The 18,214-nt window shown below is 34.4% G+C and overlaps 1 protein-coding gene across 5 annotated transcripts in view; it reads left to right on the top strand.

Annotated features, from left to right (window-relative positions):
* LOC105226092 (homeotic protein ultrabithorax) overlaps positions 1–18,214 on the top strand; it is a 124,685-nt gene that overhangs the window by 62,384 nt on the left and 44,087 nt on the right. The window lies entirely within an intron of this gene.

Here is an 18,214-nt window from a genome sequence, read left to right as displayed (position 1 = left end):
ATCCAAATCCTAACGATGAACTTATGAAAAACATGATACTTAATGAGCTTATAAAATAAGGAATTCTACATCGAGCTATGTATATGCAACAAATTGGCGGGCAAATATGTTATCATTACCAATATAATTATAACTAATGAATTATCGATGTGGTGTTTCCGTGAATGGGTTATATTGGTGTGGTATGTTAGAAGGTTCGGGGTTGTGAAAGATTGGATGTTGAGGGAAGGCGTAGCTCATGTAGCCAATACATAAAGACAAGTGTTTACAGGAGTTACTTTTGACTTTATAACGTTATAGCGATCGCTAAAAATCCACATACGTGACAAATGCCTAATGAAATGGCGACGAATTGCAGTCAAGCTAACTAAATAGCAAGTAAAAAATTCCAGGAATAAACTGTGTGAGCTAAAATTATCGAATTGTTGTACAAACCATCAAAATGGAGTGGTAAAAGAAACTCGTTTACATCTAAATTTCAAAGTAGTTTCCATTTTAACCACATCACTATAATTGCTGCCACTGCAGAATATCACCCATCTGAAATACGTTTGCACGCTGCCGGGTACTAAACTAAGCAAATAAAATTATTCGACATATTTCTTATGCAAACGTTTCCGCAGACGAAGTAACCATTTAAAGAGAAGAAAATTGAATAAGAAACCGCATTCACAAGTGGATATAACATCAATATGTTTGTATAACGACAACCGCAAAATAAAAAACTTCACGCGACTTTAAATGCCTAACATGGCCAATATGTGGTGCCGACAGCGCTTGTGAGGGTTCACTGAAAGTGAGCCTAACAAACCCACTCATACACATGCATACATATATCTTTTACTTCAAGAGGAGTTTTTGTCAATCACATTGTCTATCAGTCTGCTTTGGTGGAGGTCGTTTTTACAGTGGTGCCTGTCGATTGTTCTGTCTTTTGTTTTTCCACTTCCTCGACGTTTTGCCATTGTTTGAATAATCAACCGGCAATAAAGGCTGCATAACTAACGGTAAAATCCGTTCATCCAGACCCCACTCTTTGATAGTTATAGCAACATGACTTCTAAATATTTACATTAATGCAAAAAGCTAGACGAATGAGCAAATATGGTTAATATGTTTGTGCAGACGAATGGATACGTATTCGTTGTATTCCTGTAATTTTAAACGAATAGCTCAGCAAAGACATCAAATATAAATGAAGAAATAGTTTTAAGTCTTATAGAAAAAAAATTGTTGAGCGCGAGGTAAAAAAAAAAACCCAAAATACGAAGTAGTAAAAATTTAATTTAGGGATTATGGGAAATGTTGCAAAACTTAAGGCGTCGATACTTTTCACTAATTCTAATTTGCTCCTCTTTAATCATTATTTTAAAATTTTTTGACTGAAATTGGATATAGTTCGTAAACAAAATCCAGTGAGTGGAGTTGTAAAGCAAAATAGGGATATTAACTTTTCGTTTTCTCCATTCTATAATCAGTTGAAATGTCAGATCATGTGATAACATTTTCGGACAATTGTCTAAGAAACTTGAGTTTTCAACAAGTATGAAGTGCTAATAACAAATCATCATGAGCTTGAAGTTATTGTCGATAGTTGTGGGTCTGCAAACCATTTCTCTTCCTCTATTTAATATTTAAATAAAAGTTTAAATGAGTAGTAGGATTTGTGTTATTTAATTTTAAATAAATTCATAATTTAGCGTCGTTGAATAACCCAATATTATAGAGCAAGGGTTTGTATATGATTAAATATTATTAAGTAATTAATAATTAATTTTTAAATATAGTTAAAATTAAATGCCGTTTTAACATTAAAAATCACAACTGCACATTTTGAGTACTGTTTATTGATTAGCTGTTTTTATTTGTAATGATTCTGAAACTAGTTTAGTTTACTTATGCAAAGATTTTTTTCTCAGATTGTAAAATTCTCTTTTTATATTTGCACCGACGGAGCATACTTTAAATTTTCCAGCTTTATCGAATTAGTGAAAAGAATTGCTAATGCAATACTTTTATTTTAGAGGTGCCCATCTCACATTCCAGTATAAGCCTACTTGTCTGCTTTAGCTGATACGAGCAAATACACATACTTGCAGATTTACTAACATTTGAAATATGAACATGCAAAAATATGAAATAAAACATTTATGAAAACTTTTATAAATTATCCTTGGGAGAATCCATATTTATGGCTCATGTGCAAATTTTCATTTTATCACAGTTGACACAACAAAGTTAAACCTTCCACCCTACTTTTTATAACTCATGCGGCAACTACAATTAAGCCCGCCTGCTTGACATGTCCCATTTCAACATGTAAAAGGTTTCAGAGCTATGGCAGAGTTGGATTACTTCTAGTGTGTATATTTATTCTGCACAAGGCTGAGTGTCTTGATTCTGTGTTAGATGCTATTATTTCTCTAGCGGCATCTTCTGCATCCTTCTTCATCATTCTTAGCGGGCATGTGTTGCTGAATTCTATCTATGCTTAGCACTCTCACTCCCCAACATATGATCACATGACTGAATATTGTGCGCTCAAATGCAAAATTTCATCTCATTCCTCTTTTACTTCAGTTGGCATTCTTCTGCCGTGACTCCAAATCTTTTGGCGTCGCTTTCTATTATGACTAGAATCCAACTGCAGGATTAAGACCCTGTATTGCCAATCGGATGTGGCAAAGTGCGATATGGCGGGTGAAGTTTAAGAGACTTAAGTCAAATTTTCATTCTTCTAGTTTTCTTTCGTCTCGCGTCTCCCGTTACCAGCCTTGTCGAAACTCCGTTGTCGCTCGCATTCTCTTGATACGAGTATTGTTGCTATAATCTTGTTATTGGCGTTGTCGAAAGTGTTTTGTGTGTAAAAGTTTTATTGGCAAAATCTGTTTATGGCTTTGAATTTTAATTAGTTTGAATTACATGAATGAAAACAGTTGTGTATGCGGCGGATGCGTAGTGGCAATTGTGGCGCTCTGATTCAGCACCTTCCAGTACAACGACATTCATTTATGCAGCTAACGGAGTTAGTAACTGCTGCTATTTGTCTGTTATGTGCCGATGATTTCAGCTGCTATGAATGCTATGGCAGTGCTCCTTTAAGGGATATGTTACCAAAATCAGCCTCAACGCGAAGTGTTTGTTTAAGTGTAAGATATTTTTATATTATGTAGCATGCATCATCGTCCGCACACAGAATTCATCCATTCGCATATTTCCGATTTTTCGTTTATATCTAACACTACAAAATTTGATATTTCAACTGGTAAATATTAGCTGCATGCATTCTTAGGATGCCCGCGAAATGAGCACAAATGCTAGGCTCAGCTTTCAGTGTCCACTCTGCAGGCACCCTTAGCCTGTACATGGGAATACGTCTTGAAACCAAAGTTAAATGTGACCACTTACAAAATATAATTATTGAAATAAAATGTTTTCTTGCGATGTCAGGTTTTCCAACAGCCGCCAATTGGACGCCCATTACCGACTATGCTACAACGTCAAGCTATGGAATTTATGCCTATTTAATTGAATTAATGCCAATTTATGCCAAATCATAAAAATTGTAATGTCGCGAAAGTCCGCTTAAACGTATGCTTGTGCTAACACAGAAGGCCAAGTGCACTGACTGGTCATAAATGCGGTTGCGTTGCCACAAATACCAAAAGTGGTGAGACAGCAAAACGAGTACCACAAGTGGTAAGACAACAGAATGAATGGCAGCAAGCTTTGGGTATTGTTGGCAAAGTTTTAGGTTCATAGCTGGTTTGCTATATGCAACACAACAATTTTGCACCCATTCGCTGTCTCGTGTTTTCATTCGCTGTTAGTTTTTTTAATTAAATGCAATTTATTTGTCATCGTTTTGCTTGCAATAAATCAGCTAATCACAAAAATGCTGTCAACATTCAAAGATATGCTAGCAGTGTAGCCGCAAAGAAAACTACCGCAGTGAAAACAACAATGCGAAAGTCAGCCATAGCAATAATAAAAAATCGTTTACAATTATTTATGAAAAGGGGAAACCAAAGCAAAAAAAGTTAAGTGCATTCTTTTTGTCGCAGTTTAGCAAACAAGTAAACTTGTTGAATAAGACAGAGTGAGAGGCTAGAAAAACGTTAAAAGCGACCGTTAAAACTTTGTGATAATGTAACCTGTTTTTATAATTGCCCATTCGCAACAAGAAGCCAGAAATTGGAAAAAATAAAGTATTAGTTGCAAAAAGAGCAGTAATTTTTCCTACCATAAAAGCGGTGAGTTTGCTAATAAATAAAGACTATCCAACAAGGCCATGCTTCATAACGACAACATTACAATAGCAAACAATTTGGGCATACTTTATGAGAAATCACTTATCCCCGTGCCTAACAACTAACAACTTAACATCTTCAAGTTACAGTGCAAAACAACAACTGTTATAACTTAATAAGATTTGATTGTCATTCATTCACGATTTCCTCGAACATGGCTGCATTTTGAATTCTTTTGCAAATTTTTTTTTATATGAAGTAATGTAAAGGTATTTTTCCAGCGTTGATCCTTGTAAGCTGCAAGAGTATGAAATGTTCGGTTACACCAGAACTTAGTTCGTCCTAACTTGTTTATAATAAGTACATTACACTATATATATATATATATAAAAAAATAAGAAAAAAACTAAGAACACATATCAACAAAAATTAATAAAAAGTGACGTCATATATTTTATAAAGAGTTTTATGATTTTTGGTTATTGTTTACATTGCATACATTTTAAATGAAGAAAAATATCTCAATCATCTTCTTTGAAATCCTTTTCAATGAATGTACATCACACATAAAATGCCATTGCTGTTAAAGCGAAATATTGCGAACACTTTTGCACTAACACATTTTAATCAAATTTATCAAGCTTATCAAAAAATTGTAAATACTCATATAACAAAACTGCTACTCGTCCTTTGTACCACGAGTATTGACAATGCATAATGCCTCTTTTGTTGCTGATTGCGCGTCCAGTTCAGTTTCAAAGTATTATGATGATACGTACTTTACGTACTTTATTTATCGTTCACCACTCTAACACACACACACTCTGCTCTCGTTGGTATCCATTAAAGCTTCCCAAAGGTCTGCTTTAATTAAAATGCACTTTGCAGACAGCAGCTCACAATTAAAACAACAGCAGTTAGTTTACGAGGTTAGCCTCATAAACAATATCTGTGACTCCACAGCAATTCTTTGTTTCAATTTTTTTGCGCTATTGTTTATTAACAAACACTTCAATGAATATTTTGTGTGATGTGGCCAGCTGAAACACAAGACAAAAGAATATGCATATTGCTCGTCCTATTTAATGACGTTCCCAATGGCAAACTTTGCAACAATTCTGGTAATTTGTGAAATTTTGGAATGAAAAAAGTTAAAAATTTCAACTTTGAATAAAATAAATATAATTTTCAAATTTCCATAAGTGCATAATGAAAATTTTGTAATGGTGGCATCAATTCTTATTGGAGACTTAGATATGATTATTTCGCGAAAGTATAAGTACATTCCATCTTTCTTGTTGTGTAAAAAGTGAGGGACACCTTCATATTATTAAAACAGTTGTTGAGTACGCCAATTTGGCTGATCTTATTGCATTCGTTGATGTTGCTGGTATGGATGACAACCACGCCCACTCCCCATTTATATACATTTTCAATTAGACAAAAAATCCGCTTTTGAGAATAAATTATTATCCTTGATAAAACAGCTTATGGGTGTACGCAGAAATCCAAACTGTATTTGTATTGTATTATATGCATATACATACATACATCTTGTGGTTGTCTATCCGCCTGTAACGAGTTTCATATTATATTTCTTCGCTACAGTTTCACCTACGTGCATCATCCAACTTTAATTGGCAGTCACATTTGCAACTCTTCTCTAAACTGGGAACGTTGCTTTTTATAATGTATGAAATTACCATATATTTCATAGCTAGACCTAGTCTTTGCGAATTTCACCTGGAATATCGTATATATTTAGAAGGAATTAAAGTGATAAATAGTTGGATAATGAACAGGTCATGAAATATGTAGTGGCACACTTCATATATGTCATTAAAAATGACGTTTTCTCTCTTGCGTATTATAAACTGACAACCTATTTTTCCAACAGAAGTGTGCATGCTTGCTCTTTCAACAAGCCATAGAATATCATATATTTCATTATTAAAATTAACAACGCAAATCACCAAACTTCTTGACAGGTCATAAACACTCTGCAGAAATTAGGTATGCAATATGCCGGAGAAATAAACAAGAAGTTAAAGGTGTCTGCTCGACATTTCCGTTTCCGATTTTCTCACAATTTGACTTACAGCCATAGTTTGAGTAAGAAACCAAAAGCTAAACAACTGGATGATAGTCGGCTTTATTTATGAGGATAGGTTTACTTACTACAAACGCATGTATGACCTTATATATGTAATAAATTGTTTATGGATTTAGAGAAAACATAACATTTTTTGCCACGAGGTTATATATAAACATTTTAAAATTAAATTTAATTCAGCTCCATTCGTTGAACTATACTCTTGGTTCAGCTTAAATAGATTCCATAGTTTTCCCACAATGCTGTACAGAAATGTAGCCTTCATAATTATATATTCTGGCAGTATCATTGGAGCACGTGGCAGTAGACCCGTTACTCCAAATTCCAATCAAAATGGTTGCATCCATTAGATTTCTTGAGAACTTTTTAATTATCAAACGTGTACCATTGCATAAAAGAAGTGGAGTCAAATGACGCTGTAGAATAAAAGGTGAACCAATTTCCAACCGAAGATAAGAATTAAAAAGTCATATTTTGAATTTCATCAAGAAGAGTAATGAATTGAAACTACATCAGATTGTCTGGTAATAACTGTTGTATTTGGGAATTAATTACGTCAACATCTACATTTGTGGCATCTAATGTAACCCGAATACTGTACGAGTTTTTTTTTCCCATGTAATTAATATTTATACTACTGCAACGTGTTGCTGCAGAGAAAATAGTTTTGTTTAGTTAACGGTTGTTTGTATTAAATAAAAATAATGGAGTTAGATAACGGGTTATGTATATGTAAATGATAATGATGACAAGATAAGATAAAATCCGGGGGACGTCTGTCCGGACTACAGCCACGCCTACCTCCAATACAAAACAATTTTAATTTCCATCTGATCTTTTTATATTCCAGTATACGGATAAAGTACAAATTAATGCAGCGGGATAAAACTTTTCCTTAAAAATACCTTAGCAGTATGCCACCTTGTGAAATATACCATATAATTGAATTTGGAGAGAATCCTTCCCTGATAATAGTATGTCTGAATATCAAAAATGGGCTGAATAGTCAGTACTTTCCTGAGCCTTCGGATACATATTACAAATACTTTCGAAATTACAGATGTTTTTATATCGACTAATGTGTCTCAATAAAAATTCGAAAGCGTGTTTTACTAACGCATTGGTGTTTTTTTTTATATTTGAAGAAAAAAAACAAGTTCTAATCTACACACTTTTACATATGTTTAACCAAATGTCGAAGCACTTTCCCCACTCTGATTGAAGTTTCCCCAAAACATGCATTCAGAACGCACCAACCGCTTTTATATTTTCTGTACAGGAATGAAATATAGTCATTCGGTGACACCATTGACGTGGTAAAAACTGAGGCGGTTGATTTTCCTGATTTTTGAAAGACAACTGGCAAAATTTACTGTTATGAGTTTTCTTAGTGGTATAGTAACGACAATTCCAGTTTTTATACTAAAATAAGCAACCATATGCTTGAAGTGATTCGTATGCGACCAAGTTTTGTTGAATTTGGATAATTTTGAAAGACACATACTGTCGACTGCTGTCTACTTTCGGTCTCATGCGTATAAATCCACCACTCGTCACCTATCACTATTTCAAATACATGTTACGAAGTACCGTTATAGTATTTTTAATTATTTATGTATTTAAAAAATTGCTTCAATACACGCTTTCAGGAATACCTGTGCAGTGTTCACGTTAATGCCATCAGTTCATCCCCTTCTATACCCTCAATATACGCCAATTTACGCTTTCCGTCTTCCCACCTGACTTAAAATGTCGTATTTTAATGAAAGTAAATGGAGACGTTTTCTTTAAAGTTATGAAACTATGTCAATGGTTTGGCGCTCAATAAAAATGAAAACTCATATCACCCTAATAAAATCAATTACGATCCTATGGTGTACGGTTTTCATACCAACTCAATATATTAAATTTAGCCTCTTCAGTATTTACCTTGTACATACTAAATATCTTATTGGAAGTTGATGAAGGGGAGTAAAATATAGGAATAAAACTAACAGAATCTATGACCTTCAAAATAATTTACCAAATTTGATTATAGTACTCCATTCAAAATTGCATCGAACAATAAAGTTGAACCCTTTCGCTACACTTTTTAAAATTTTAGCCAGCTTTGATCTTCGTCAGTTGCAAAAGTATAAAATGTACCAACCGAACTTAGCCCTTCTTTATTTGTTATTATTTAGTTCAGGACCATACCAGTACAAAAATGCGTTTAACAACGTTTTAAATCACTAACCACAGGAATGGGTGTTCTATGTCCATCTCCCCTTCTGATTCTAATCTACATTCACACTAATTTTCAGCCAAAGTGATTCTGTCGTTCTTGTTTGGCTTGCACGACTGTCTTTTGTAATAGATAAGATAGACATACAAGCCAGTGAATTCTTTATGTTGAATATGCGTAGTACGCGGACAGATGTTAAATCTTAGCGATTCCGAGAATATGAACAGCGGTTGTTTTTTGTTCCTTTTTGTATATTACACATGCGTATAAACTGACATGTGCTCCACTTCGCCGCCACTTTGTTACACATTGCCATCATGGCAGCACTATGAAATGACATTTTAGTCTGTTGTTAGTTTCGTAATATTCCAGCCGTTGAATGCCATTTTGTATAAATCAAGCATATCAAAGTATTGAATTTCGTGACACTGTGCGGCTGTCAGAGAGTAATCCGAACACATTATAGAGGAAAATACTTTACAGCCAGTTTTCCATATGTCAGTATTTAATTCCATTCGGCTCCAATTCCTGTGAAACTTGGTATCATTTTTTATCATGTACGGTTCGGCGCCCGACAAAATATAATAGTTTTTTAAGTACTTAAATTGATATTTATATCATATATGTATATGTACATATGTACATACTACATATATATATATATACTTAAATATAATGGTTTCGAGTGGATTTTGAAGAATTTCAAATTTTTTCCCGTCAATCAGGATATATTCATATTTTCAGGACTTTACAGACATAGTAATATGTAATGATAACATAATTGTTTCCATTGTATACCAGACTTTGAATGTATACGAGGTGTGTTCAAAAAGTATCGCGAATTTTGTGTTTTTGAACACACCTCGTATATACAAGACTTGGTGTTTAAAGTATTTCATACATAATTATTGTTTCACTGCCTAATAGGTTTTAACAAAATAATTTTTGTTTTGTCTGATCTTTGACAGGCTTTATATATCTGCTAGAAGTTATGAAAATTAAATGTATTTAACAATGAGAAGTAAACTATAACTAGTATTCATTTAAATTTAATAGTTTCAACCTCTAAACTAAAAAGATTCAGCTAAAAAGAAAAATTTGTTCGAATTTAGCTTCGGCAAAATGCAAAATATTGCTAATTTCCATTTGTTTGAAAGTTTTGGTAACTTGAATAGTTATTTTTTCTATTCCATATTCAAACCCATATACAGGACTTCATTGTGACAGTTTAAAGTTACCCTTTATATGCATACATAGTTTTTAAATAGTATGGCGCGTGTATGTAGTTGTAAAGTATGATGTCTGCAGGCTGGTGGCTAGTCGCAGTCATTTCTGTGGCGCATTTGCATATGCAATGAAGTGTGTAGTAAGAATTGTCAACACGCCCCACAGAACTGTCAACTTGATATGACACTTTGAACTGAAAGCTACTAAAAAATAAGTAGGGAAGTGCTAAGTTCGGGTGATTCCGAACATCTCAAACACTTAGCAATTTGCACGGATTAAAACCGGGGAAATTCTCTCAGGTACATAAGGGTTGTTTGTTATGTCTCTGTCGTATTTAGTTATTAATTTACAGCACTTTTAGTAGTTTTCAACAGTAGCGTTATATCGGGAGTGGACGGGGATATCTTTCGATTTGAACCATTTCTACAGTGCCGGTAGGGGTGCCTAACGGATTTATCCTGAGTGAATTTAGCTATTGTAAATTTAGTGGTCTAGGAGATATGTACATTAAACCTATTAGAGCCCATAGGTAACCCCAGCTAATGCGAACCCCTGTGCCAAATTCGACTTGTGTATCTTATTCTAGTACTTAGTTATAGTACTTTATACGTTTTCAATGAATGACGTTTCGTGGTCATAGCAGTAACCCGATTACTCCCATCTACGAACTTGTACTTTTTTTTACTAGGGAACGCTTATACAAAGTTTCATCAAGATATTTTCATTGTTACAGTTGCACAGGCGGACGGACAGTCACACGGATTTCAGCCTGATAATTTATATACATAACCTTATATCTATCTCGATTAATTTTAGTTGATACGTACAACCGTTATGGGAAGAAAACTATTATACCCTGCAGCAACATGTTGCAAGGGAATAAAGAATCTCCATAAAACGCAAACTGAAATTTCGTTCTCGAAGGAAACTTGGAACGGTATAGCAATTGGCGAAGGATAGCAGATGAAGGTGTGAGGGAATTTTTTATGTTATGAAACGACTGATGGATTTATTCATATCACATATTCGCGCTTAAGGGAGTAATAAAATGGAATACATGGAATGTGAGGATAAGGGAAGTGGAGGTATGCAGGGAGAACATTTGTGTTACTAGATTTTTGGCTGGCAAAAGACAACGCGCAAGTCAGTCAGTCAATTGAAGACTATGCAAATTTAAAATTCAATTCTATTTACAGCTTACACAGATGAGGTGCTGGCAGACATTTTGTCATTTCGAATAAACAAATTTAAATTTAGTGGTGCTAAAAAAATGAATAGCTTTTATGTCATCTGTACGAAGAAAGCTAAAGCAAAGGTATTAAATAAAACTACAACAGCACAAGTTGAGTCATAATAGGCAAATATTTAAGATTGAAAACTGGAAGAAAAAGTTTAATTAAAAGTAAAAACATTTTATTTGTGATACAATTTCAACACGAAAAGGGCATTCACCCACATTTTCAAGGAATACATTTTTTTAGCGAATGGTTAGAAGAATAAATTTTATTTGTGATACAATTTCAACACGAAAGGGGCATTCACACACATATTCAAGGAATAATTTTTTTTAGCGAATAGTTATTTTCATAGTTTGCCAAAATCATAGAAGAATCAATTGGAAACGATCTTCGACAATCTTATAACTTTATACTTGAATTTTCTGAGGGGACCAGTAATAACCCGATTGAGACGTTTTGTCACCATGGTCAGCCTGAAACAATGTTGATGGTTCTCTCCCAATAGTTAAAAGCTGTTTTATAAAAATGAAACTCTATTAATGTTATTCGCTTCAATCGAAAGTGTTACGTTTCAAGTCCAGACATAATGTAATTGTAAATTTATACGTGTTTTTAAAAAAAAAAAATCTGTCGATTACCTTTAATGATTAGAGAACAAAGCTTCAAACCTAGTTCATACACGAACTCATACAATTACATACAATTAAAGAAAATGTCATGTCATATACATGTGTAAGCATAAGAAGCTAGAGTGTCTTTCCCACTTATCATGAGTTTATATCTACGTTGACTGTCGTAGATGCCAGAAGGATTTGCAGACTGGCTTAATATGTTTTATTTAGTTTTAATCGTTGTAGTTTTTAGCAAGCCAAGTGCTTAGCTAATTGCAAGGTTTAGTTATGCTGCTTGTAAATAAGCTTTACTTAAGTGCAGAACGATTAACTTTTTACCTTAGGTTTAGTATAAGGCAATTTTCTGCTCTTTGGGATCTAAATATTACTGTTGTGAAAGCAAATTATTTGAATAACATCATTTACCCAGAAGTTAAGTAGACGTCCTCACCCATACGACGTAACATGTTTGCGTTCAAAAATATTTGGCTTACCACGTTTAATAGTAGTATAAATAAATATACTTATGTATATATAATAATTATATTAGTAGTCAATTTTTTGGAAACAACCCTTATACTTGTTGAGATAGTACAATTCACTATAGGGTTTCGAAAAACGACAGAAATATTTTGCTTTTTGTATCTATTTTAGCTCAACGACATTATGTTTCCCATTTTATATGTAAGTATATTCGTAAAATTAAGTATACACATATATGTGTGGTGCTCGAATTCTGTTGAGATGTAGTTCGTATACAATTAAAATTTTCTATAAATTTCGGTCACATACATAATCGTGGCAACCAGACGACTTTGCAACTACTATAGCAGCAATACAACCAACTTGCTCTTCTCTCGTAGTAAATATACAAAATTCAGACAAAGTACAGTTGAGTTATTACACATTTTCTTTGGACAGGCAAATATATTCGTTGGTATTAGATGGCAATGCCTCGTTCCTTCTAAATATTTGTAGAAAATGTGCAGGCGCCTTTTGCCAAATGCAACTCTTCGGGAATATATTATGCGAATTCGGAAGTATCCAGCAACAAGTATATATTCTGCTATTTATACCAATATATAAGTAGAGAGGGAACTAAGATGTTGTAGGTACATAGGTTTTTAAGGTGTGATTAATGCAGCATTACACGGAAAACAAAAGTAATTTTTCTTCGAGAACTTAAAAACGCATAAATAGGGCTTCCTCCTCTCTTTGCTATTTATACAGGTGCAGTCCTTCCAGCTGACATATGTACAAACGCTTACCATGTCGTCTGATTGCGCCTTTTTAGAGCAAACGAATATGCAAAATAGCTCCACTTTTAATGTTTGTTGCAGTAGCTATGTCAAATGACACGGTTCGCGTCGTGAGTGAATATTGCTTGGTTAGTGCAGCATAGATAGTAGTGCACAGTTTTCTTTGCCGAAAGATTGCCGTTTCAAAATTTCCTTTACTTAGACTTATTATTCGTGCAGCCGACAACAATCAGCAGTTAAATACAGAATCGTGTTTGATGTTGTTGCTTTTAAGTTGTCATCCTATTCTTCTGAAATATAACACGGTGGCTGAAATAGCTTTCCCGAAATTGCAAAAAACTTTTTGCGTTTTGGCAATATTTCTGTATATATGTATATATTTATATAGCATATATTTTATTATAGCGTTCAAATCAGTGTGAATTTATACCTTAAGCAGAACTTCATTTTGACGAAAATATATACAAAATTTTACCCAAAATTAAAAGTGTACAAGATTTTAAATGTTATGAAAAGAAAAATATATTTCAATATATTTTCCAGGCACTTCGACTGAGTGGTGGTTCATTTCTCATGCACAGCAAAGTCAATGTATTCACATTCTGCAATTGTTGCAAGACTATTTCTTGTTGGATTTTATGCTCACAGAGACATCACCTCATCATACCGTGAGTTCGATGACATTTGAGCATCTGGAGACAAAAACAATGGACGTAAAGCCAGCAACAAATGCTTCCATTGTATAGACCTATATATTTATAAATATATGCTTGCACCGGGAGAAATAAAAACCGTTAAATCAGAAAAAAAATATTGTGGATTTGTTAAACTTCAAATACTTAGAAACGCAGGGTAAATTTTAAAATAGCATCCCGCGTTAACGGAGTTAAAGGAAATGGAGGATGTCCAGATTACGAAAATATATATATTTTTGCCCCTGACTTACGGTGTTTGAAATATGTACATAAAAATGTCCCGTTCCAACAGCAGGGTTTTTCAAGATAAAGGAAATTCTGAAAGTGTCCGCGCTACTTACCGCATGATAATAAATTTTACATTGACGGTATAATCTTTGTTTTTTATCTAATTTTATTCATTTTTTTTCACAACCATTTTCTTATTGTATGAATAAATGTATTCTAACGAAAGTTAAATATGGAATTAATTTAATACAAAACGAATATGTAGAACCGAATTAGTGAAGTGTTACTTGAGCAACACGAAAAGCTCCGTCAGGATCGGGAAGGACCTCTCCGAGCCGTTCGATACCAAACGAGGTTTCAGACAAGGCGACTCCCTATCGTGCGACTTTTTCAATCTGCTGCTGGAGAAATTATTAGAGCTGCAGAACTGAATCGAGCAGGTACAATCTTTTATAAGAGTGTACAGCTGCTGGCGAATGCCGATGATATTGATATCATCGGTCTCAACACCCGCGCCGTTAGGTCTACTTTCTCCAGACTGAACAAGGAAGCAACGCAAATGGGTCTGACAGTGAACGAGGGCAAGACGAAATATCTCCTGTCGTCAAACAAACAGTTGTCGCACTCGCGACTTGGCTCTCACGTAACTGTTGACAGTCATAACTTTGAAGTTGTAGATAATTTCGTCTATCTTGGAACCAGCGTAAACACCACCAACAATGTCAGCATGGAAATCCAACGCAGGATTACTCTTGCCAACAGGTGCTACTTCGGACTGAGTAGGCAATTGAAAAGTAAAGTCTTCTCTCGACGAACAAAAACCAAACTCTATAAGTCGCTCATAATTCCCGTCCTGCTATATGGTGCAGAGGCTTGGACGATGACAACAACCGATGAGTCGACGTTGCGAGTTTTCGAGAGAAAAGTTCTGCGAAAGATTTATGGTCCTTTGCGCGTTGGCCACGGCGAATATCGCATTCGATGGAACGATGAGCTGTACGAGATATACGACGACATTGACATAGTTCAGCAAGTTAAAAGACAGTGGCTACGCTGGCTAGGTCATGTTGTCCGGATGGATGAAAACACTCCAGCTCTGAAAGTATTCGACGCAGTACCCGCCGCGGGAAGCAGAGGAAGAGGAAGACCTCCACTCCGGTGGAAGGACCAGTTGGAGAAGGACCTGGCCTCGCTTGGAATATCCAATTGGCGCCACGTAGCGAAGAGAAGAAACGACTGGCGCGCTGTTGTTGACTCGGCTATAATCGCGTAAGCGGTGTCTACGCCAGTAAAGAAGAAAAAAATTCAAATTCAAAAGGAATAATATTTTTTAATTTTATTATTTTTAATAAAATTAAATAATTTCGTTGAAATTACTTAACGATATTTTTTAAAAATATTGCAATTTTACTATATTCGAAATATGAATATATTTCAATGAAAAATTTTGCTTTCTTCAAACCTATGCATTTTTTGTTCTCTTACATAACCTCTATTGTCCTGAAGTATTTTTCCTAAATTCAGAGTAAATATATGTAACTCTAATATACATTTTTTTTCAATGTATACCATATATGGTAGTAAAATTCTTTAGAGACTTTGCCTAAGGTTTATAAGTAAAATTCGTCTTCTTATTCATCTTGAATGCCCGACCAATGTCTTATGGGCCAAGCTCGCGCACATGCAATGTGCCCAATTCCTGCACAACCCATATGACCTGGAGGCCCGCAGCTTGAATGCGGTGATACAAAGAGATTATTGAACAAGCGCAGCTTCTATTTGAATTAGCAAGCAACAGTGCAAATGCTCATATAAGCGCAACGTCTCATACATACATACTTGTATGTATGTAGTGCGAAACCAGTCATTGCCACATACCCGCATTCGGTTACACATTAATCGTATCGATTGCGTCGCCGTTCACATAATAGCCCATACCCAAAGACCTTATTCTTTTTTGTTGGGACTTTAGAAATTTATTTACATGTGATTTTCTATGCCATAAATGAACATTGCATCGTCGTTGATTTTTACAACGTCCCGGCATGTTTTTGTTTTTATTTTGTATTTTCGTGGCACATGCTGTTAGTTGCCATTTTTACTCGTGTTGCATGTACCATGCTACAACATGTTAAACGTGCGCTTGGGATGCAAATCGCCAGATTGTTGCAACTTACCACTTTATGCTGCACCGTCACCCGCGCAGCAAAATATTTACATTTTCAACCAACATTTTTTTGGCTTACAAAAAGTTGTATTCATAGGTTGTCTTAATTTCTATTTTCTTTTTTATTTTACTTGTGTGAGCTAAACGAACACGGCGTCTTCGTGTTTGCCTCTTTTGAGTTTCTACCTTTATTTCCTTTACACTTTTCAGATTCCATTTTAGAGCATATAGTATAAATCATTCAAATCAAAATTTCCTACATATTCTAGGAAAAAGGAAAATGAGCATATCAATCCACTTATTGTTCGCCGCAATTAAAAAAACTTATTTTTTTGTAATTGGATATATACTTCTTGATCCCCTTCGGAAGTTTACTATCATCTTTAATTCCTTAAATCAGTCATAAAACAACAAAAAAGTAGCAGACCAAGATTCCAATGCTGGCGGGTTTACTGTATCTAAAAGTTTGGAAGAATCGCATTGAGTTTTGAATATGACTCTTTATAACTTTATATTATTTTAGTACTATCGATTAATTAATATTGTGTTGAGGATATAGAAGGATGCAATTTAAACGTAATTTTCTTAGAATCACTTAGTTAGTTTTTAATGGTCTAGGAACTTTATTTATTTCCAGGTCACTTCAAAGCCATTGCAATTCTAAACATAGCTAGATAGCAGAGGATTCATAAAGTTGTCGGTATCGTCTTCTCGATGACACTTTTTGCTCCTTTTACCTCGCATTTTCTAAAAAAAATTTATGCACGCGAATATTTAAAGACTTGGTTGATTACCCAAGCAACTTTATTTATTTTATTTGTCTTTTCAACCTTGTTTTTTTACGGTAAAAACTGACTTTTTTAGTCTTATTACTGTTTTGTCCGCATTTAATGATTTAAAATTCCATTTTAAGAATTTCATACTTAACGATGTGTTGTAGCTTCGCCAGCACATTTTCCGTTTCACAATGGCACTGAGAAAAAACATTTCTTTTGCGTCTGCAAACGCGGAACTTGTTGCAGTTTAATGCACGTCAGTCACTTGTGGCGACTCGTACTGTTTGCTCCATGTGCTTTTGATACTGTATTTGTTTAGCTTTGTTATTGCTGACCATTTTATATATTCGTTTGATGTATGTATGTGCTGCTTCTTGGTGGCTTTAAATTGGTTTCTGCTGTTTTCCGTACTGTTGCAACTTTATGTCGTCATAGCCATCAGTATTGTCCTTTCGCGGTTAATGTTGCATTCATATGTTATTTGTTTTTCTCTTTTCGGGTTATGTGTATTGAATGCGACGACATGCCATATGAATTGTGTGAGACTTTTTGTGTAGAGTCGGGAAGTTTTTTGTGGTGAAAATGTTGACCAATTCAAGTAATGTGCTGAACAATTTTGACCAATTTAAAGTGATATATGGAACCCAAAGGAAGCAAAAAACAAGAAATCGTAAGAGCCGAACGGGACACATGCATAGTCGCAAAAGGAGCCGGTTTATGCCAAGTAGTTGGGGAATGGTATGACATTCTTACAAAGTAGTATAGATGAAATTATAATGGCGTTCAAGTTTACAAAAGGTAAAACTCAAAGCTATGCGCATATTACCAATAATGAAATGGCCATCAAAGCCTACCAAACATGATTCGACATAACACTGAAGTCACAAGAATACCATGAAACATTTGCAAAATCGTAAAAGAGAGTTGGGGACTACGCTACAATACATTGAAATAGTCAAATTGTTGCTTAAATGTTTTTTATGAAGAATTACAACATTTTTCTTTCAATTCCCGTTTGTTTGTTAAGAATTTTCCTGTGAAACTTCTAATATCTCTAAATAACAAACAAAATTTAGTCATGCTTAGGAAACGAATACACGGTAGTCAGCGTGAAATTATGCTACCAAAATACATAGATTTGCATTCATGTGTTTTTCAGAAATTTGCGATACATTTGATTTATGACAAGTTGGTATATTTGATGTCTACCTGTAACAAATGAGCTGGAAATTTAAAGTGAACCAACATTTTGGATGCGCCACAGGTGCTTCAGTATTTTACCATATATTTTCTCTTTTTTAATGGAAATGCTAATTTCCATTTTTTTGATTTATTTGATAATATACATTTCTACAACTTTCACCGGACCTTTCTTCTTGACATTCACCGATGCGTTACACAATTCCATAACAAGTACAAAAAATTG

Source organism: Bactrocera dorsalis, chromosome 2 (genome assembly GCF_023373825.1).
Source record: "Bactrocera dorsalis isolate Fly_Bdor chromosome 2, ASM2337382v1, whole genome shotgun sequence".
Lineage (NCBI taxonomy): Eukaryota > Metazoa > Arthropoda > Insecta > Diptera > Tephritidae > Bactrocera > Bactrocera dorsalis.
Note: the sequence above shows the minus strand (reverse complement) of the source record. Positions and strands in the feature narration are given on the sequence as shown.